Source organism: Anser brachyrhynchus (genome assembly GCF_964034855.1).
Source record: "Anser brachyrhynchus genome assembly, chromosome: 1".
In the NCBI taxonomy this organism is placed as follows: Eukaryota; Metazoa; Chordata; class Aves; order Anseriformes; family Anatidae; genus Anser; species Anser brachyrhynchus.
This window is the reverse complement of record NC_137694.1, coordinates 92,191,772-92,214,073: the sequence shown is the minus strand read 5'-3', so window position 1 is coordinate 92,214,073 and position 22,302 is coordinate 92,191,772. Positions and strand designations below refer to the sequence as shown.

General features: G+C 37.9%; 1 long non-coding RNA gene across 1 annotated transcript; it reads left to right on the top strand.

Annotated features, from left to right (window-relative positions):
- The first annotated feature begins 11,855 nt into the window (after positions 1–11,855).
- On the top strand, positions 11,856–22,159 carry LOC308176699. The gene is made up of 4 exons (XR_013938506.1): positions 11,856–13,010; positions 15,318–15,374; positions 20,258–20,309; positions 20,992–22,159. It is a non-coding gene; the product is annotated as an uncharacterized lncRNA (long non-coding RNA).
- The last annotated feature ends 143 nt before the right edge of the window (positions 22,160–22,302 follow it).

Below are 22,302 nucleotides of genomic sequence, written 5' to 3'. Positions count from 1 at the left end.
AAGGGGAATGGTATCTGAATATTAGACTTAAATTAGCAAGTTGCTACTTTCTCTCACATAGCAACAAAACATGACAGCATTACAAGACAAATACCAGGCTGTGTGTTATTAGCTCATGAGTATCATTCCAGTCAGTGCCCTACTGTATAGGATTATTCTGTGTTTTTAGAACCATGAAGAAATACACATGGGTGGAAAGCTAGGGTAACTCCCAAGTGGTTGCAATTACCTAGAACGAAACTGTGGGCTCCATCTCCATTTTATATTTCTCTTACCAGCCAGAAACCCTTTTGAAATACTATAGTTCCAACTCGCTCACTGAATAAATTCTGACAGTGGATTACAGCACAGCACTTATACACTATATCAATTATACTGGCTACCACGCGTGCAGAAGATTTAAAATCCCAGATTTATGAGCCAACATTTTCTAAAATAAATGCATTTCCACATATCAGGTTCAACATTTTATGAAAGCCAAAAAAGTTACCTGTTTCAACCACCTAAATATCTACAAAGAATGCTGTTAAGATTTTGATCTAATATCAGAGCACCTGATATCATTTAGTTTTCAGCAATTTATAACAGACCTAATTAGGTACAGATTTTACTGCCACAAAGATATGAGTTTAAAAAAAAAAAAAAAGCTGTAATTTAGTTGTCAAAAAGAGAAAGAATCCATGTTATCTGAAGTTAAAAGTATCCAAGAGCTAAGAAGTTTAACATCATTGCCTGGATTTCCACTACAGGACTGTTGTGTATAGGCTGCACCAAGCAAATCATCTACAGTGACTCATTCAAATTAGAGCAATCTGAACATTGCTCTGCTTCCTACTCATTAGTCAAGCCCAGATTAACAAGAAGTAAGTATTTGAAGAGTTTCCACATTGCTATCAGACAGCTGGCACAAAGAATAAAAATATCTTTTGTGAAAATTCAAACACTGTTTAGTCAACTAAATCAAGTAAATGGCTTGCAGCTCACATGTTCACTCTAAGCCCATAGCAACTTTTGTATTGAGTCAAATTAAGCATCTCTCCAACAGCAACTGTCAACAAATTATTGGAGGAGAAGATATCATCTGCAGAGCATATGTACGTAAAGTACATAGAATGATCTCTGGCACACCCACCTTTGCTCACAAGCAATTAGTTACTTTTAGTAGAAGCCTGAGTAAAGGTATACCCCAAACTTCTGCATCCACAGACAAACTCCATGAGCGTTGTCAACAACTATCTAGATTAATTCATGTGTTAGGCTTTCACTTCATTCTGTATCTGCCCTTTTTTTCACCTTTTTAATGTCTCCTGTATTGCTTGGAAAGGAAGAGGAATGAAGGATCAAATCATACACGCTATACAAGACATGGGCATGTAATAAATAACATGCCTAGCAACCTAGACCAAAAACATGTTTATTCTTTTCCTGTTGATTTTAATATTCTATTTATTTTCTTACTGACAATGTACTGACATTTCTGGGGAACCCACATTAATACCCAAGACTTTTTAAAAGCAGGAAGGAGCCCATGTCTGCATATTTAATTCCAGCTGCTTCCTTTGACCCATCTCTTTCTTTCTCCCCAAAGTCCTGCTTGGCTGATCTTGAATCCTACCAGCACGTTTGATGTGCCATGATACAAAGTCTCTCCCAATTTTTTATGTCTATGTCTACTAATTTTCTTCTTTAGTTTCTACTACTAAGTCCTGTGTGCAGATCAGCCACAGTTCTGTAGTTATTTTGATCTGGAACACTTTTAGAAAACTGTGTTATGTATTCACAACCTCCTGTTCTTCTGGAATAAAAACTGCTTATGCATGATATTACCTACTATTCAGATTTTATAATGTCATATTAGAGTACCATCTGGTCCTGTACACTTGCTGACATCAGCCAATGAACCGATGTATTTTTTCCCTACTGTTCCAGGTTTGTCTGTCCTAAAGAAATCATAAGTAAAAAAGAAGTAAAAGGTCCATTTGCATTAAACAGCGTAACAGCAACTAGCATAGGGTGTAGTAGACATTATATCCCTGAATTATGTTACAATTCGAGTTTCCCCTAGAACTGGTCTGTTCATGATAGACATGTACAGCTTCTTACCCCACATTAGAAACAGGATGCATCTACTGCACTAATTGGTTGCTAGGGGGGTAGGCTACAGACTATGCTGAAGAAAATTATGCCTGTTCCCTAAAACCCAGCAGTAACACACACTAATCCTATTATCAACATCTTGACAAAAATCAAATGAAGAAGTGTACAATTATTTTAATTGTTTCCTTTTCACATAAGAAATGTCAAAAGCTATTAGACCAAATCTATTTACAAAACATTTGCTGAATTCATAAGATTTCATAATCACATAAAACATCAGACGAGACGATGACCACAGTCTTAGCCCCTGATAGGTGGCCTGATTACTGACTTCCAACCAGAATAGCTTTCTGCTTATCAAAACAATTCTGTGGGACAGCAGTTAGTTCATTTCAAACATTGTGCACCCAGGATGGGATTTCAGAAGACCTGCTATTTACTTGGTTATCGTGGAGGCATTCAAACCCCTCTTCCTTGCCATGTAGGCTCACAACAGGCTCAGCCAGGTCTTTCTGGGGGAGCTACACTGTTCAGCCCAACATATGCAGCTGCACCATGTACATCTGACACAGTGGCTACCATGCTTTCCTGCCCTGTTTCTAGGACCTAACACTCATCTAAGTGACACTGCACAGGACAAATATAGAAAGCTAATAACTTTAGCATCTCACCTGGAAGGAGAGAGGGCTTGAAACTGCAGCTGAAGCAGCAAGATTGTCTATTAAAGATTTCATTGTCTCTAGCCTGAAAGACTAAATTCATTCTACCCACGTCACACGTGGTCTGTTCTTTTCAACAGAGTACTGCAGAGTGTGAACATGCAAACTGGGAACGGTCCAAGTAGCCTTCAATGTATTTAATTTATATGATGGCAATGAATTCTGGGCCTTGAGTATGTGCTTGGGGTGCAGATAAACTAATTAAGTAAAAAATAAATTAAAACCAATGGATGATAAGTAATAGAAAAACTTGCACCATTAGGTAAATATTTTAAGTGCAGAAAAGGGAGCTGCAGACCAAAAGGACCTAACATGTTGTCATCTATGTACATGCACATCTGAATTTGACTTACTGTGTCTCATACCGCTCAACTAATTTGGGACCCACTGAATTTTCTGTATGACACATACCCACTTGGTAGAAACAGACCTACTGAAGCACCACCACCAGGTATAACTACTACACAAGTTTGTGTTAGTGATTACTTATGAAATAAGGTGCCTATGCAATATGCTTATGTCATCATCTCCATTTTTATTAACTAAAGTTAATCATAGGATCAAGCTGCATTTTCATGTTAACATGTCAGAGGAAGAGCAGAATATTTTCAAATACTGAAATCTCAAGAAAAACAGACTTTTTTTTCTCCTCTTTTGTGATATAAAGACTGTTATTAGATCAGTTTCACACATCAACTGGGCATGAGGCAGCACTCTCACAGTGTGAGCGTGACAGTGCCACTGAATACAAGTAATAAATTAAGCATCGAGAAAGGTCTTTGTTTTAACTTCCTGCCCATCTCCTCTAACCATGCACTGAGCCTGCTGAAGCATCCCATCTTTGGGCATCCACTTCCACTCTAACTGGTAGATGCATTAGCACCTGAAGACCTTCTGCCTCCATGCAAACAGCTAATCTGAAAGTTTGGAGAGTTTCCAAAAATCCAATTTTACTGGAAGCTCTTAGAATGTTTATAAAAAATAAAAACATATTGTGAACAGTGCACTGCTAATGCATAATGGATTCTCTGGGAGGACATCACAGACAACTCACACTGCTTCAGCCCTCAGTGGTCTGTTCTCCCACCTGCTGCCAAATCCGTTAACCAAACGTGTTGACAACCTCAGATACCATGCTGGTTATCAGTGCCAAGTTGTAGGAAAAGGTCTAATATTCCTACAACGACCCTCATGGCCAATTGATTCAATATTAAACATTTCATTGCAACTGCATGGCTATCCTTATTCTGTCACCTGGCACTAGGTATTTACAACTATTTATAAGTTTTAGACGCAAGTATTTTTGTATGAGGTTCTGATATAGAAGTTCCAAAAAAAACAAGATCAAAATTTTAGACCCTGGAAGAAAATTAATATGGAGAAATAGATTCACTTGGAGCCCAGATACAGTCTCTCTGATTCCATTTCAAAAGAAATGTTATACTAGTTAGTTCCTTTTCCAGCACACTAATGTCTCTCAGCACTCACAGGTCAGTGTTACACACAAGTATAAAATTTAAGCTACATTCCTATTTTCCTTTAAAATGTGCATTTTCAAAGACTGTATCCATACATCTGTTTCCTTAGTATAACTGAGCAAATTAAGATTTAGCAAATACAGTGCTCTTCTAATATTCATAAAGAATACTTAAGAAAATTACAGACATGTAATTTTACAGGTATTTTTAACAGCCTGCAATTATTAACAATCTGGCAGCCAGTTGCACAAAAAAGATCTTTTTCTTCACAGTCACTGCTTATGGGGAACCTTATATCTTGAAAAATAGCAAACAGTGCTAGTTTTACAGCTGTTAGAAGTGCTTTTATTGTACACAGGGAGAGTACAAGTATACATAAACCTAAGGCAAAAACTGAAAAAAAGAAAAAAGAAAAAAAAGACAGAAGAGAGCTGTTTTTAATGAGTTATTTGGCTGACAAAAAATATTTTAATATTGCTTACTCATCAGTGTGCAGCCTAGGTAGACACATATGGACCTAAACAGAGCTGAAGATGACATGTATTTTACTTCCAAGAAAAGCTATTTAGCAATAATCTACAAAACTGAAAAATAAGTGCATCTGCTTGTAATCAGGAAGTGTTCTAAATTTCTTAAAACACACTTGAGAAACAGTTAACTGCTATACAAATATTCACCCAGGACAATTTTTCCACATGGTTGTTTTTATTGGCATAAAGTAAACATGATTTTACAACTAATATGCTAATTCTAATATTCATTTCCTCATTTGCACTGATATTTTTATAAGCACAAAGATACTGCTAAGGGCTATCATGTTAAGGTTTGGAACATACTTACACAGCCAACAAAATAATATAATTGGAAGTTACCTTATCGTCATTTTATGTTTAAGATGAAAACTATAGTCTCAAAATAGAATTGTAACAGCTCCAAATTAGTGCAGTCAATAGGGAATGTCACAGGTCAATACGTTCACTATGAATTGATCATTATCTATTGAATTTTTGGCTATGTAAGAAACAAAGATTAATATATCAAGGTACTACATAGAATCAGTGCTCAGTGTCCTTATGGACACCATAGAAAATTTATTTTCTTCTGGGGAAATCCAGAATTATGCTCTGAGATAATTTATTTGTAGGGTGTTTTTTGTTTTGTTTTGAAAAATTTTAGAATGACTAAGAAAATACCTAAGATTTATCAGAATATTCAGGAGTACAGATAAGCTAATCAAGTTATTTTCTTAGAGTCACCTACGACTGAAGTATTTCTTAAATGGCATATACATTCCTACAGGCTTGAAGCAGCTATTTTAAACTCCTGAGCATGTATATAGTATTCATGGCTGAAGAGAATTTTCAACAGGCCTATGCAATCTCAAGTTTACTGCAAGTTTATAGAATCTCTAAAACTGATATATATATTTTGCAGTTCTTCATGTGGGACACTCACATGACTTTTATCAGCTAACTTATGTAGCTACTCTAGATATTTCAACTTATTTGATTTAGATACAGAACTGCAAAAATGCACTGTTTTTCCATTTCCTAAGACATCCTCCTTACATTTCTTCCTATACCACTGACATATATGAACATGCTTTAAAAATTAATTTGTACTATGCTTGAAGATTTCACAGGCTTTAACTCTTAAAAAAAAAAAAAAAAAAACACACAGAGGCACACATCAACATTCAGGCTCCACAACACTTTCTGTTAGAAATTTGATTAATACACTAACTAGAATTACATAATTCTACAGGCATACAATAGCTTGAGATGTAAAAACTTGTGTTTGTGTAAGAGCAAGGGAAGTGAGAAATCTTTTCATCTTATGTGTGCTGGCCTTCACAACCTGCTTTTCATATTACAGTTTGTTTGAGTCATTTAGATAAATAAGACTATAGGTTGATTTCGATCAGGTGCAAGCTGATGAACCATCCTTTTTTATAACACAATTACAGAAGGCCTCTTAAACATCCCTTTACTGTGACTACCAAACTTTTTTTAATCCATCACACAAGTAAGGGAAAGTTCAATTCAAATCTCTGCAGATCAATGCTGTTATGCAACACATGATTAAGCAGTATATTCAGCCTGAAGAAGCCGTATGCTCACAAAAGCTCCCTGCAGATCTCAAAGTGTCCTAAAAAAATCACATACCTGAAAAAGCTCTGTGGATTTGGTTTCATGCTTGAGGTTTTATGTATTAAAACATATCATCCCTGCAAATCTTCTGTTTTTATATTTGTAGCTCCATTTCATAACAATCTATAAGAAAAACAAAAGCAAACAAAAACTAGGCTCTCTTTGAATTTAGAATAAAGGACCTCAAAAGGTTTTCAAATAGTAGACTCCTTTAAGAGATTCCCTCAAGAAGGAAAATAGAATTAGGTTAAAGGCCTAAAAGCCTTCATTAAAAACCCTGCCCAATGGAGACCTTTCTTAGAAGGGCTGTACAACAAAGAACGAGCAGAGGGAGACAAGTACTTACTCCCGTTCAGTGACCTTTCAAATGACTTCGCTTTCAAATGACTTTGAAATAAATGTTTCACAATTACTGCCTTAAAAAACAAAGTATCACGCACTTCTTCTAAGGTCTTCACAGAAGTAACGTTTTGCAAGAAAAAATTGAAATACATATATATAAAATCTAACCTTTTTTTCTTTTAGCATTTCAAAGTATTAGGCATATATTCATATATTCTCATCCTGGCTAAATACTATTTCATGATGTTTAGTGGTGAGCATTTCGACAGCACTGTGGCATTATGCACACCATACAGTTTGCCTCAGTTGTACCACTAAGCACGGAGTATAACTAAACTGATGGAAGTCTCCAGATCAAGCACAAATTCTGAAAGGAAGAAGCCATCGCTATGCAGCTGTGCAGTGACCAGCCACAGCAAATACCTGTTACTGACACTATGCAATGTCTACTCCCATTTCATCAGTTTGTGCTTTCTGAGTTTGTATACCTAACCGACATACCAGCATCAGCATACACTGAAATTAATCACTGACACTTTTATTTTCCTTCAGCCTGTAATCTATTAGCTGTCCAAAGAAAAGACACCTTCTGTCTCTCACAACGAAGACCCCACGATAATTAATTGCCAGCAGCTAGTAATCTGCATTAAGCAATATCAACAGGATGAAAGAATCTCTTCAGAGAAACTAAAGCCTAAAAAAAAATGGATAGGAATTTTCTAGATCTTTTTTCCAACACCAGATTTTTCCTGCTGGTCTCTTTCCAAAGAAGGGCCACCTTTCTTCATGTGAGGATGAAGAACATGTTTCAAATTTGTCACAACCTGGTTCAACTACATTGGGAAAACACTGACAATAAACATCTTCAAACCTGCCTAGTACAGGTATTTCAGATGGCCTTTTCCACCAGAGCCAACAAACACAAAAACAGCAGGCCAAATAGAGGGGACAACGTGGCAAGGCCCAGCCTCCAGTTCAGGGAGAACAAATAGTTAAAGGCCAGCTTCATTTCAAGAAAAATTATGTTTTAAATTTTCCCTGTGGCATAACCTACAAAGTGTCAGCCAGACACGGCCTACCAGCACGTGACACTGAGCACAGCCATGTGCTTCTCCAGGTGAGGCCAGAAGTGTGGCACCACAGCCGAGAAGCAGCACAGGTGCCTCCCTCAGTGAGCAAGGCCTGGCCACGTCCTGAACAGCCAGCCCCAGAGCTGCCCCAAGCCAAAGTACTGCCAGCCCCAGCCTTTGCTTCCAGTTGTTCCCCATTGATCTACATCTCTGACCTTATGCTTGTTTTAACTTCAGAGTTACTTTTACTACTACTGTTGTCAGAAACAGACGCTTACTGCAGTCAGCTGCAGGACACTGAAGGAAGAGAGCAGCTGCTTTCACACAGAAGGCTGTCACACTCTTTAGTAGACCACTCTTCACAGGACTAAAGTCTTAATTTCCCTTAAAATGATTTTATCTTAAGTAGAAACATTGACTATACATAATCCTAAGCATAAAAGACAACACACACACAATATTAAGATATAAAGCACAGAAACTTAAATTGCATGCATTAACCAACGGCCTCTCACAGACCGCAGGAGCAAGGCACCCCATGAGCATACGTGAGCTAGGAACTGCACGTGTCCCCAGCAGAGACAGCACTGTCCCACTGGAATAGGAAAGAGAACAAGAACTCCTGTTGACAACACCCCAGCCATCACGGAATCAGGTTTGAGACTAGTCTGAAGAAATTTCAAATCAGTTCAGGAACAGAGCTAGACCTATAGCTAACTCAAAAGAGGAGGCAGGGCCTGGGCCAGAGCTGAAATAGCACTGCTGAGCAGGGTGGGGATAAGGGTCCCAAGTGAGGTTGGTCAGAGCAGTTAAGACCTATTAGCACACTTGGGACCTTGACACTACTATTAAAGAATTTGCATGCTAGATAATATTAAAGGAGTTGGTAAATTGGGGCCTAGGAAAAGAGGAAGATCCCAGAGTTCAAACACATATATTCCCAGCACCTCACCTATTACAATATATCATAAGATGAAAGCCCGTACCCTTCTCTCTCTACAACTCTGTTTTTGCCCATAAGTGAACCCGCATTGTTTCTATTTGTATTAATCTTGACTTTTCTTTGTTCATTACCTCCTAGTATACCTGAAGGAAAAATGTGTAAACAATATTGGAAATCAAAAAGACAATATCTTTTAATGCATTGTTCTAATGCATTAGCCTAGACTCTTGTTTAGAAGAGTTTTGTTGCGCACGGGTAATGTAGAGTGGTGGTAGATAGTGCTTAGGTATTTGAATGCATATGACCTTTTCTCAGATATACAAAGAAGGTCAGTAACTTCTGGGGCCTTGTATTGGGTTTAGGTGGCAAGGGTTTGGTAGCAGGGGCCTGCAGGAATGGTCTTTGTGAGAAAAAACTATAAACTGACCTATGTTAGTTAAGGGACAGTTTCAGACAGTTCCTAAAGGACCTGCCACTGTCTAGAGCTGAGCCAATAAGTGATGTTGGTTAGGCCTCTCTAGAGCAGACTAAAGACAGGAGAGGAGAAAGGAAAAAAAAACGTACTGTGTAACAGTAGCTGGAAGAGTGTGGAGTGAGGCTGCAGCCCTGCAGACCCCGAGGTCAGTGCAGCAGGAGGGTAGGAGGTGCTCCAGGCAGGCAGCAGCAGTTCCCCTGCGGCCTGTGGAGAGGCCCCTGGTGGAGCAGGCTGTCCCCCTGCAGCCCATGGGTCCCACATGGAGCAGATCTCCACGCTGCAGCCCGTGGAGGAGCCCCCGGTGGAGCAGGTGGATGCGGCCTACAGGAGGCTGCGGCCCATGGAGAGCCCTCACAGGAGCGAGCCCCAGGCCAGAGCTGCAGCCTGCAGGGGATCACATTGGAGACTTTTGCTTCTGATGGATGGACTCTGTGGTACGGAGCCATGTGAGAGCAGTTCTTGAAGAACTGTTGCCTGTGGGCAGCCCCCACAGTGTCATTTCAGGAAGGACGGCATCCTGTGGGAGGGACCCCATGTGGAGCGGGGGAAGGGAGTGACCATGAAGGAGCAGTGGAGATGAAGTGTTAGGGACTGACCCTGGCCCCTGTTCCCTTGCACCGCTCTGGGGGTGGAGGTGGAAAAGAGTGGATAGGAGGAAGGTGTTTTCAGTTTGTTTTTTTGTTTGTTTTATTTCTCCCTGCTTTAGCTTGTTAGTGATAGCTAATAAATTACATTAATCTCCCTATGCTGGGTCTGTTTTGCCTGTCAGAATAATTGTTGAGTGATTTCCCTGTCCTTATCAAGGCTGACCCTTGAGCCCTTTTTCATTCTATTTTCTGCCACCTTCCCTTTGAGGAGGGTGAGAGAGCAGTTGTGGTGGAGTTCACCTGTCCAGCTGGGTAAAACCACCACAGACCTTTCCTATTATTTTTGTGTGTATGTGTATTTTTACTGCAACCCTTGCAGCTTTCTTTCTGGGCCTAAGGATGTGATGCCCCAACTCATTTTCTGCCACTTGTTAGGGCTGGTCGCTGCTAGGTGCCAGAGGAACAAAGGCATTTTACAGCCTCTAGGTCTCAGTGTAGGGGAACAATGGGGTCAAGCCACACTTGTGCACAACACTTACTTTCCACGTTGGGTGGAAGGGGAAGGAGGAGAGCAGGGTTGGCCACCCCTGTAGTCACTGATTTTGTGGCTATGACCCCACACCCAGCACTAGTGTGGTTGACTCAGGCAGGGTAAGATAGAGCAGCCCCCAAAGTAGGCATGCTACTCACTGCGGTCTGAGCTTCGGTCCTTGTTGCCAAAACCTCCAGAATCCTCAAAATAGGAGATGGGGTGCTTCTGGGGAAGACGCGGGCAAACTGAAAGTAAGAAGGTTTTAAGGACTGTTTCTGCCATTTTATGGTAGGCTAGCCGTGTACCTGTGGTCTTTAATGAACTTTCATTTTATGGTCTCAAGGATGATAATTTTTTGCTAGGAGCTTTATCAGGATACTACACATGTCGATACTGGTGGCCTTATGCATGTAAAATGCACCAATGCCAACAGGAGCTCATGAAGGATGTGCCTTTGTATCAGCAACTGCATTGCACAGCAGGTGGGTGTTCTGCTGTGATGTAACTGCTTTACATAATATTAAGTGCACGATGTGGTGAAAATTCACCCCACAGTTCCAAGCAAAAATAAATGCCTTTCACACCTCATCTGTGGACTGCCTTTTGCTTGGTCCCACACTTGTCCCTCTCTCATTCATTTTGTTTCTTTAAAATGTGTGTAGCTCTCCATGGCTGTGGAGATAGGAAGACAAAATGTAGACTGAATTTCATGTGTGACTTCTGAAAGCTCTTGGGTCACAAGCTATGAATGTTTTTTAAGCAGTATAGTCTACCTAATGTGATATGACATCACATGCAGGTGGTAGGACAGTTTGCACAACTAATTATATATGATATTAGCTGTAAGTAGCAATGTAAGATTTTTTTAAAGATAAATGAAGTTTGATACATTTCTTGGTAATTTATTTTAATAGCCAGTATATGTGGTGTGTTTCTTTTTTAACTTATGGATTTTAGAAGTACACTAATTGAATCAAGGTAAGAAATTGTCTCAGTTGAAAGAATGCCTTTAATTACATAGGCACAGTCTACGTAGCTTTTATGCAACAAATAGATTTTTATAAGGATTGGTTCTAAAATTATTTTTGGAACTGTTTTTTCTGTTCCTGCAGTTAAATTACTGTTCTCCTCCCTGAATGTTATTTGAGATTTTAAGGTTTTTAGATGTTTAGGTTTATTTAGTCATTCACTTCTCAGCTATGTTGTCAAGCAGAGTTTATACAAGTATCATCAAATCATTAACAAAAAGTGATATAATTTTTAAAGCAAAATTATTTGAAAACAAAAAAAACTGATTTCACTTCAGTCAAAAAACATGAGTCATTTCTTAAATGTATCTTGAACACAGCATGACAGGGCAAATGACTCAAGTTTCAGTATTCTGTAGTCTAACTTTTATCTAAAAATACAAACTGCTAATTTAATAACTAACTTGTTGTATCCCTATTAATTTATACATGCATATTATTCAATGTATGTTAATCTGCAGCAGCTTAATAAGATGACATAACTGAACTCAGCATTTTCCTTCCGTTTGATTAGAAAGTAATACATAGAAATAATTTTTTTTCTTTTTTTTTTTTTCAAGTCAATGATCAAACGCTGTGATGTCAGTATTTCCACAATACCATGTGCAACATAGTGGCAGGCAACTTGATCATGCTATCTCTGCTAAATGTTCTCTAAAGATAATGGAATAACCTGGCCACCACATTGCAGAGTTGTGAACTCCTGCAATACAGACAAATGAATGACATCTGTGTCAACTAAAATATGCAGGAGGGATGTACTGTTAATGACAAACTAATGATTAATATTCTTTTGCTTGGATGAAGGCAGGAGTAAAACATTCAATCCAATGGAAGCATGCATTGTTTTATTGCAGATTAGGGAGACTGTATGTATTCAGAATACACCAGATCAAGCAGATCTACCAGTAGCACCCCATCAAATGAAGTTCAACCAGACTGAATGTAATCCCTTTTGCTTATACCAGCCTGGCTTAAACTTGCCAAGCTCACTTGTTACTGTCAATTGATAAACGTTTATCTCCTATGGAAATTCATGGCACCTGGGTTTATAGATGCTGTTGTAAAATATTCAGTTATCTTTTGATTGCAATACATTCATTGTAATCATAGTGTTTGCATAGTGAGCATAGTGTCTGTGGTTGATGCTCATCAGACTAAAATTTTCCATAAGAGGGTTATAGGCTTAAGTTTTAAATTTAACGTTAGTGAGGTAAAAGGCATGTGTTGAACACTAGACTTTCTTAACTATAAAAAAGACCACAGTTACAGTTTTCAGGACATCCCCCTTTAACTGTGCAGCTTTTTAAACATTTTATATATTAGTTTTGATTTATGTATCTGCAAGGTAGTGGTTAAAGCATTTTTCAGTATACCTTACAAATAAAAATGACATCACACTTAAACCCTGTAAACTCAGGTGTTACAAATGGAAATTACTTGCTACTCACAGAGTAGTTAAAGATTAGCCTGCAAGTACCTTCTTACTGACAAACAACTTTGAAATGTCATCAGCAGCTTAAGTTTGTTTTCCTTCTTGTAAAGTTATAGCCTTTTTCTGAGGAAAGAAAAAAACACAGCAATCCAAAGTAAGATAATTTCCCTTTCTGTCTTACCCTGCATTTTTTATTCTTTTCTTGTTGTTAGTACTATCCCAAAAGAATGGAAAGTCACCTACTGCTAAAAATTACATTGCTATGAAGTGCCTACTTTCTCCTGTCTATGCAAAGGACCTGCACACCCAAAATCCGTCTCAGTAAAAGTGTGCATCGGTTTGCCTGAATAGGCCTGGGTCAAAGGGCCATTAATACTTTCCCAGCTGCAGCTGAGAGAAATCATCCTTTAATGTAACTGGACTCCTTGCTTTTCTAAACTGGAACGGAGATAGAAGAGGTAGGACTTGGCTATAAGACCTGAACAGGCCTTAGGTGTAGAATGAGATTTCTCCTGAGTGGTACAGCTTGTTTCACTGGGATTGTGGCAGTTTGTGGCAGTCTCTAAGTTCTCACCTCATGATTTGCAGCAGTCTTGAAAGTAAAGTATTTTTACCCTCTGGTTATTTACAGATAGATTATATCTCTAATCCCAGGGCAGGCACAAGAGTTGCTTCAGACAACACAGACTCAGGTAGAAAAGGAAAATGTCACAAATTGCTTCACCTTCTGCTCATATGTAGTCCATGCCTAAAACAAGTGAAACTGGCCAGACTTCATCCATATGGGTTAACGTAAACTAGGAAGTGCTTTTGAGGAACTGTTATCCTTGTGGTACATCTGAGCATGGAAGACCATAAGACTGACTAGGAGTGTTTTTTTTTTATAAACATCACTGTCAAAAAAAAAAAAAAAGGCACTCGTGCAGCAGCAGCAAGAGGGAAGCTTGCACTACTGTTGCTCACATTGGGGAAGTAATGTCTTTTTCATCTGGGATTTTTTTTTAGTTTTGTGTAGAGATTTACCCAAAGCTGACAAAGAACTGATTTTTGTTCTTTCCATTATGGACCAGCTGGAACTGAATCAGAGTCCAAAAGCTAAAAATAAATAAATAAATTGAAGAACAAGTACTTCTGTAGGTTGTCTTAAGTGATGCTCTACAATTATTCCAGTCTTCAAAGTAACAGAGCTTTGCTAAAAATTTCTCTACATCTATAGGAGTTCCCTATAACACTGAGATCTTACAAATTACTTAGTACAGCTTTTCACTTTATTTAAATGCACTGTAAAAGGCATTAACAATGAAATTACTGTTGCGTTCCATCAAAAAATTCATCTTTTTTTCATGCCAGATTTTTTGTTTCCATTTTTACAGAGCTAGGTGGTAGTCAAACCCCTTGCAATAATCATACTGGGAGAATAAATTTCTGGGATGCAAACAGCATATAATTTTCAGTGACAGAATATGGACAGTCCAGGTAGTACTAGGTAAACACATGATAACACTGTAAATACGCCTTTTTTAAAAAATAATTAGAAATAGTAAAGATCTAAATCTGTTAGTTATTGGCTACTACCAGCTGTGAGTAAAGTACTGTACAGAGAAATTTTAATTTCATAACTTAAATGAATTGCTTGATAGACACAACATTGTATAGAAAATGATTACAGACTTCAGTAGTCTCAGTGTATAATATAATAGGGCAATAAGACAGTCTGATAGTAATGGTAGACATTTTTCATTGAATCTTGAATTGCTTATTTGCCAAAAAAGGACGTATTGGGGTTCAGTGCTTCTAAAATGAAAACTGAACTTCAGTATTACATTTCCTATGAATGTTATCTTAAAACGCAAAAGGCTTTTACTACTTTTGGGTTCCAATTTTGGTACACATTATTTGAGCTGCTTGTTGAGAGCTCAGCTGGTTTGCATGATAATCTGAATATCTCAGTGAATTTGGAGCCTTGAATTAAAGGTAGCATAATACCTAGGCAAGTTTAAAGGTGAGGTTTCTTGAATATATTTAACTTATGATGTGAAAATAGTAAAGCTTATCTAAGCAGAGCTTGGTGCACCAACCACTTTCCCCTAATGATCTGTTCTGGCTCATACTAGCACTGAAGTGAATCCTGTTTTAATTTGTTTTCTTTCTTCCAAGAGCAAGGGTAAAGCAGCGATAACAAGCACTAAATAGCCATGCAGCATACTCACCAGCTAGGTGTAATGATTATACCACTGACTGAGAGAAGAGCAAAGTTCCTACCTAAGGCTTGATGGTGCTACATATGCTATAATTAATATGTCTAATTGAGCATTTTATTGTCCTCAGTAAAGTAAGCTGCTTGTCTTGTTTCCCCTGTCAGTTCAATCTCTACTTTTTCAGGTTCAAAATTCAAGGTTGTTGCTTCCCTTGTCAAAGCTTAATTATTTATTTTTTTTTTAATTTTTATTTTTTTTTGCAGTTGGTAAGGAGCAATCAAAGCCTAGCAGATATGAGTAGGAAACCACTGGAATACAAGGTAAGCTCTGGGGTATGTTAAATTTCAGAAGAAAACCACTTTCAGATTAACACACTTAGGTTTAATGCTGTCAGTTTGCACCTTTTCCCACTCTCAGCTGTATATTCATTTAAATAGGTCATCTACTGAAATAGCTCAAGACAGAAGTTATCATTGAAACCATGAGGGACTGAGGGAAGCAGGATGCCCACACATTTTGGAACATAGTCCAAGATGGTTGCAATTTTTTCAGCCTTTCTCAGAAGCAACTTCCTCTGACAAAGAAAGCAAATGCAGAGAAAGATTACCACTTCTCATTTCCCAAACTTGATCAGGTCAGCTGTTCTGTTGAAAAGGTTATTTCTCAGTTATCCTTTCCAAGTCATAACCAGTTTCCAGCAGCTGTCTTTTATTTCACCTTCTGAGAACAAACAGAAAACTGCTGAAAAGATGCAAAATCACAGCATTCAGTGATTCACTAATTCACTTAAATGAAAGATTTTTTTTTCTGTCTTGGCACCATCTTGATGGTAGAAGAGGGCCTGATCTGGAGGAAATGGTCTTCAGAGAAAACAATGAGAGCACAGTCAAACAAAATATCTACTTTATATAGATTTAGTCGATGGTGAAGAGGTCATTTAAATTGAAGTGTTCAGGAATGTTACTTGATTTTTTCATTTCAGACTGTATATTTATAGAAATTTTTCTAAACACTACCTGCAGTAAAACTAATGTTTCAGAACAATGTAAGTGTAGTGGCATATGGCTCTTTGCTTTCACAAGAAACATGTGGTTTTCTTTTTCTGTGATTAGATTATATAAATAACTTCATCTTCAATATAAAAACCTGTACATTTTAACTTCTAATATGTAGATAATCTCAAGAGTATCTCTTCAAGTAAATATTAATTCAATTCCCCATTAATAAGTGGAAAAAGGCTGTGCAGAATGTAAGTGACTGAACATTTGTATTTTTTTCAGTTTAAAGAGGAAGTTTGCTTGAGTAAGCAGAGAAAGGATATCTAGTTATTTTATCTAATGTTATTAATTAAGACATATGTATTACTGCCCTCATAAAATAAAGCACATTAGTCTTTTGACATAGCTTAAGCTTAAGGACTTCAAGGTGAATGATTTCATGTGGCATTCCTGAAGCTGCATAAACTGGAAATAGTCAAAGTTACTTTATGGCTAAGAAAGTATCAATTACTGCAAGACTTAATATTTTCTAAAGGCTGACACAAACACACACACACACATGCACACACACACACCAAAAAAAAAAAAAAAAGAGGTTTTCATTGAGCAGCTGATCAAAGCATTTGAACATTTGTTTGAAGTTAGATATTAAGGTTGTTCCAATTTCTCATTATGAGTTGTCAGTTTCACAATATTTAAAATTATATCACATTTTCACTTCTCAAAATCTAGACTTGCCTCTCTTGTACATTATCTGTTGTTTGAATGGTTACTTTTTTTTGTTTTGATGCTGTTATGTTTGCAAGCACATCAGCTACAAAGGGAGTTAGTATCTTAAATTACCATGAACATGAATGAGCATGTCAGAGAAAAAGGTAGAATCACATAAATGGAGACACTTCAACTAATACAAATAACGGCCTGTATTACTGAACACATACTACTTCCCCAAAGGGTGCTAGCATCCTTTCCATTTTTACTGTATTACCTCCAAAGTACTGCTGATTGAATCTAATTTCACTTTTCATTTTCATTCCTCAATCCCACCATGGCCTATCAAATAGAAAAACGAGTTCCTGGTGTCTTTTCCCTCAGGCTTGACAGCTCAATATGTGAGGCTAGCCTTTAAGCTAATGTTATAATCACAAGGAGTTTCCTCCTGCCACCATTATCCTGCACAGTTCCATACCCATTTAGCACATTCCAACTTCACTCTAGTTAGTCTTCTTTTCCTTTTGTATCCCCTGTTTGGCAATTCCAGAAGAAAATTAAATTATTGTAACAGTCCAGCATTTTGTAATGCATCATACTCGCAATAGAAATCACTCACAACTTAACAAAATCCAGTCAGTGACATGACTTGAAGTGTAAAACTTTAAAAAGTGCAAACGAAGACACAGCAGTTAACTACTCTTTTTTTCTTAGCTGAAACTTATCTTTTGCTTCATCAGACTTATAGATAGACATTCAGTTGGAGAAACCTTTTTAAGTGACTTTTTAAAAACTCTTTAACCTCCTTCCCACTCCAGTCAATTTCAACGATCACCTCTTCCCTCAGTTTTGGTTAGATTAACCAGTTCCTATCTTTATTGAAAGGAGCAAAGATTCCTCTCAAATTTATGTTGTGGTTTCTTAAATGTAGAAACTTGTTTCTGCCCTTTTGGCGAGGATATATATAAAGCCAAGACATTTTCACTAAGGTAACATTCATGTCATGAAATTTCAGGATGCCTATATAAATTCTGCCTCTCAGCGTCCAAGATGGTGTTTAAGGAATGATAAGGTTTGTTTAATTACTGTTATAAAAACAATCCCTAATTCAACAATCAAACCAATTATTTTAACTGATGGTTGTTAATCACCAGAAGCTATAGTACTATCTTTCAAGAAAGTGGTTGTATGGCAAGAAAATTGAGTATAGTATCTTTTTCTTGAGTATACTTACCTTTTTTTTTTTTTTAATACTATGACCCTGTATAAACGCATTTACTTTAAGCAGCTTACAAGAAAGCTGTCTAATTTCATATCCTTGCCTTGTCTGTGCCCCAGACTAAGCCCTAGGTACAGCTTTGTCATGCCATTGGACATCCAAGAGTGAAGTTACTGCTTGGGTGCCTCATTCAGTCTTCCTTACGTATTAAAGTGTAATACTTCATATCTCAAAACTTCATATCTCAAAATTCCAAGCCTTTTATCCTAGACTAGTGTTTTTCAGGCATTGATTGGCAAGGGGTCACTCTTTCAGTCTATATCCCCTGCTGTTTGAGCCAGAGCTGAATCTCCTTTTAAGAAATCTGTGAACCAATGTGCACCTCTCCAGATTGGCACTCCTGGCTTCTGGAAGTTACTAAATGGTGACTCTATCACAAGTTTCAGAAAGGCCTTCCAAGGATGAGTTACACTTTCTATGAAAAATCTTATCTGTCTTATGTCTATAATGGTTTGATGTAACTTTAGTTCCCACCTGTGTTTTCATCATCAATATTCAAGAGCCATCTAGCGAACACAGGGTGTCTCACTCTTAATTTTTTTTCTATTAAAGATGATATATTTAGCTAATTGAGGTAAGGGAGGGTCTGTCATATGCAGTTCTGTGTATATAGGACATCTTCATGTGGCAAGAGGAATGTGTAATACCAAGCATTTAAATTTAGGCTTTAAGTATGATTTCAGGCTATGTCGGTACAAGGCAATCACAAAAGTAGTGACCAAGTGCTATCCATATGATTTTGAAATAGAAATAGAATCACAAACGAAAGTGCTAAGCAGTATTTGTTTACAGCCTCAGATACCTTAGCCACAAAACAGCAGGTTTTGCTAAGGAACTTGAAAATAGGCCATGCTGGCTGTAACAATCTGAAAGGGAAATCCAGGCTAATATAAAAGTCTTTATCACTCTCTGTTCACAGTCAGTATAAAACCAGGTTTTCAGCTTTTGTATTTATAGCACGCAGGACTTGAACCAAAGGAAGCAACTTTCTCCTGTTCTGCAAAGGTGTATGAACTGTGATACTTCTGTTATCTGAGTGAGATATCCTACCTCTGATACCCTTTGAATCTTAAAATAGAATACATAGGCTGCTCCATTGATTAAACTGAAATAGTTATCAGACTGACATGATACAGAAGTAAAAATGGAGAACTAAGCATTAGGTCTGAATATTATTTCAATGCTCTTCATTGTATTTACGTTCTTTTTCATCTAAAGAAATTAAGTAGTTATTACTAAAACAGTATGTTATCACAATAGTGTGGCGGGTGCTTTCAAATCCAGTAGCATGTTGTGTACTTAAAATGCCCAGCTAAGGGGACATACTGTGGTATGGTCATGAGCTCAAGAGCTACATGTTGTTGAGTGCTCAATTCTCCTGCAAGTTTCAAGTGCATCAGTTGGAGGCACTGAGTCCTTTTCATTGCATACTACAAAGCACGTTTTCACTAGCTCTGGGACAGAAGAACGGTATTCCACACATGGTTCTGAGTCATACCATGTTTGTAGTGGTCCTACACCTCATCCTGAAAAGAACTAGCATCTTTTTTTATTTAGTGGCCTGCTCTTTCTATGGTATAATTAAGATAGATATCACCTTGCAGTGGTTGGATGGCAATGTGCCCATTAACTATTACATTTTTGGGGGTACCAGACTTTTATACGTTTGACAACTAATATGAATACAGATAACAGGACATCACACCATCTGTTCAGAAGTGAGATTTTAATTTGCAGAATCATTTGTTGTACAGCTGATTCTAGTCAACTTTTATCTCTAAGCTTTTGATATTTCACTTCAGCTTGAGCTATGGACATACTTACGAGAAGCAGGTTTGTGACTGAAAGAAGCATACAAACAGTTAATCACTGGCTGCAGTTCTGCATTTAAGAAAAGAAAGACTTGCCTACGTAGCTCAGCCAGTAGGTCTCTGAAACCTCTGTGTGTTAGTGGTATTGTAAGTCCTACTATTCCAGATAGAAACTATCATCTAGGAGGTTCACCTGCATTGTTCTTTTTTATCCTTTAAAATGTTGTTCAGAAGGCCATTATGATTTTTGCTCTTTATTTGAAATTACTTGTCAAATATTTAACTCCCAACATATACTACCCATCCCTTATTTATACAGATTAAATCATTTAACAGTGTACGGTGCATATACATTTTGCTCTTTTCCCTTGTCTTCTGATTTTTAAATATTTTGCATTTTATAGGGACTGTAAACTCAATCATCACTAAGTTCTGATTTTGAAGCCACTGAGAAGGGTAAGCTTCTCAATAAGATTGCCTGAGCAGTACTGGCAATGCCCTGGTGCCAGAGAGAATAAGCAGTTTGTTTTATCAATTACTCAGATACATTAATGTATTTTTTTTTTTTTACCAATCTGTAGTTCATCCCACCATGTCAATACAAGTCTCTTAGAATAAGAAATGAATCTCTTACATGTAGATTAAATTGTTTAGCTTGTATAATCATACATAAAATATGTGCCACAAATAGACTCATTCCTGCAACAGAGCTTGGAGAAAAAGATGCATATTTCCCTGAACAGTGGTTAACAGTTCCAAATTCTTGTGGTCATACCGAAGAGGTGAACACTTAACATTTGGACCTCTACCTATGACTCATGCTGCTTTTATTCTGAAAGCATCAGTCTTAGCTGGGTGGCAGAAATGCTGCTATTCTGCAGGTTGAGTTTCAGGAAGTGGATAAAAGCAAGAAAGCTGTGCCCTGTGGCAGTGAAGTTTTTTCCCCTTGTTAACTGGATTTCTGTACAGTCCCTGGACTGTCCTATAGCCTGTATGCTATGAGGATGCCTCCCACCTTTCCGTATGTGTAGGAGGGCACCATTGCCACAGTTAGTTTTACTGTCATAATCATTTGCTCCCTGGCTGGCATTGTCAAGGCATTTGGAGAATGAATTTCATGCTTTTTTTATTGTTCTAGGCCATACTGTCAAGACAGAACAGACAGATACCTACAGCTTCATCATTGCCAGCAGCAGACTGCTGGGTTGGCATTTACTGATCAAAAGAAACACTGCCTGAAGAATTTCCTCTGCCCAAAGATAAAAGGAATACAATACTTTCATGGTAAATTTGTTTGAACGTGTTCGGTTACTACTCTTCAGCCATGAAATAAGAAGCTGTTTGTAGAGATCACATTCCCAAACAAACGACGCTGTGGGAAAAGCCAGATGCTCAATGGTAGTTAAGTGACACATCTTTATTGTAGGTGTCACAGCAGTCCCAACCGGAATAGATTTTCCACAGTTCCCCCACACTGAATTAGCTTCTGCAACTATTTATCACTTATTGGTCAGCAAGTGCAGCCTCTCCCCTAGAGCGCATACGTAAAAGGTCTACAAATGTTTGTTGCTTGTGCAATAGGTTGTTCAGTGGGTCTACAAGGGGTCCTCTTCATTAAGTACTAATGCATCAGCTGCTGCAAGGATTAGGAAATCTTCAACTGAGTGTCAGCTTCTGGAGGCAGATAAGTTTCTTTTAGTGAATTCAGAAGGGTTTTGAAAGCTGAGGGGTTGATATGTCTCTCATGAATGGCTCGTATAACAACATTTAAACCAGGAAAGTTTTCTTCCATGTTTAATATTTGCAACAATTTCAGCAGATTTGAAGACTGTCTTTTGTTATCTTAGTGCTAGGTCTTAGCTGGGGACTCCTAGTAGCCCCTCTGAAAATCCCATCAGTGAGAAACTCAAGCAGGCGTTGAGCTCAGGAAGGATTTGGGGGAATGAGCACCTGTCACTCGGCCTCACTGTTGTGACTAAAGGGAGCTTTGCTTCTATGGTATTTTCACATAAAATATATAAGCTCTTGGGTTCACAGCCTTTGAACTTCAGCAATAAGGCCAACTGCTTGAGTCACTTAAAACCTGCAGGAGAAAGCAGAAACAATACCACCCCCTGCCAGCTGGAGACTTACTCAATTCATTTATGCTTTATTTCAGCACACTACATTTCCAGCTAAGCCAGTGGTACAGCAGAGGTCATAATTTGTTTTTCTTTTTTTACATCACTTTGATTTTAATACCCTTCAGTCTCTCAGTTAAAGATCTTAAGAGTTTCTTGGTGCCCACAACTACCCATCTTCCAGCCTTCTATCTTACTAAAAGCCCTGGTGTGTTTTTTTGTTCTAATATGTCTAGGTCTGTCACACAGAAAAATAGCTGCCTATAGAAAGTTCAGCTGAGAATAAAACCAGAATGAGTAGCTCAGTTATCTATGTGACTGCTTCCTAA